Genomic DNA, 1703 nt, shown 5'->3' on the forward strand with positions numbered 1-1703 from the left:
GAACATGCTGAACCACCGAATGTGGTTCAGTCTCTGGGGCAGGCGATACCACCGACCGTGGTTCAGCCTCAGGAGCAGGTGGGACCACCGACTGTGGTTCCACCTCTGGAACTGGAGGGAACATCCATGGAGGCTTAAGTTTAGTCTCAGAGGAGGCTTGTCACGTCTGTAGAGAGCTCTTGGCGATAGGTGGCCTCTGCTGAGGGACTCTTGGAGGCATGTCATAACCAGCTCTAGCTTCTGAAGCCCTTCTAACCCTTAGCTCAGGGGTCTCTAGACGGCACAGGGCTGGCTCAGGGGTCTCAGGATGACACAGAGCTGACTCAGGGGTCTCTAGACGGCACAGAGCTGACTTAGGGCGACGCCGTTTCCTACGCCGAGGGGTCTTAGGAGCTAGGCTAACCGGTTTATTGATTGAATTTGGCGATAAATTAACTGGTTGAAAAATATGAATACAGGAATGAATTTCAGGATCAGAGGCTAAAGAGTTAGGCATGGGATCTGGCATAAATCTAACTGGATCAGGCTGGCGTGGAGCTAAATGTGGTGGTTCGAAGGGGTAAATATCCTCTCTATCCCCATAAAAATAATCCCAGAGAGCAGACTCATTGATATGAGGAGCTAGATTATCCGACGAGGGAACGGGACTCGAAACGTGAGAACTGGAATTAACCTGGGGCGAAGAGGAACTGAAACCGGTATGTGATGCTGGGTCTAATCCTATAGCTAATTCAATGAGGTCCTCGAGGCTAGGTGGCTCGACGTAAAAAGAAAGCTCGGTTCTGACTGATTCATTAAGAGCAAGGAGGAAAGCTGACTTAAGTGCAGACTCGTTCCAACCAGAAACGGCTGCTTTAACCAGGAACTCGGAAGAAAATTCAGTTACGGACCTATTACCCTGTTTAGAATTAAGAAGGTTGCAGGAAACGGAGAAACTAGAGGACTGGCTAAAGGTTCTTTCTAACTCCCGGATGAGTTTTTCATATGTGCAGTCTTTTCTGGTTTTAAGCGGAAATTTAGTCTCCGCCCACTCAAGGGCTTCACCAGACAAAAATGAAACAACAAAGGCGATCTTATCCTGATCAGTAGGAAAACTAGAAGTATGAAAACCGAAAAATAACTGACACTGAAATAAAAATCCCTTGAGCTTACGTGGGTTACCTGAAAATCTCTCAGGCAGAGAAGGACCAGGTGACGAAAACGACGGGTTGAGTGCAGACCAGAAAGGAAGGGTATCATCTTGACTGAGAGACGACGTCACCGCCGGAGAACCAGGAAGCGGAAGAGTATTCGGGGCAGGACGAGCCGCTGACGTGGCGTTATCTTTGTAGAAGTGGCTAGTGAATGATTGTTTTAACAATAACTCATGGACGGGTTGCGAGTGAATAAGTGTCTGAGCGTCCTGTTTCTCAGACCAACGACGGAGGTGATCTGCTGGGCTTTGTGTTTGGCCGCAGTGTTCTGTCATGATTGGGTTTCACAGTGAGTAAGCCCAAGATGCAGAACACACACGGAAGCACTGGTAAAAGTCCAAAGAGTTTATTAAAGTCACAAGCACAAGGGTAAGAAGTGGAAACAGTTCAGGCGGGGGGCTGGTTCACAGGGGTCTGAGCAGGAAAAGGGAGATGGCTGGTAACTGAGCCTCAAGCTCACTGCAGGGAGACAACAGGGGGAAATCCACATGGGAACCTCTCGGAGAAAAC

The sequence above is a fragment of the Cyprinodon variegatus genome, unplaced genomic scaffold, assembly GCF_000732505.1.
Source record: "Cyprinodon variegatus isolate N-32 unplaced genomic scaffold, C_variegatus-1.0 Scaffold1742, whole genome shotgun sequence".
Taxonomy (NCBI): Eukaryota; Metazoa; Chordata; class Actinopteri; order Cyprinodontiformes; family Cyprinodontidae; genus Cyprinodon; species Cyprinodon variegatus.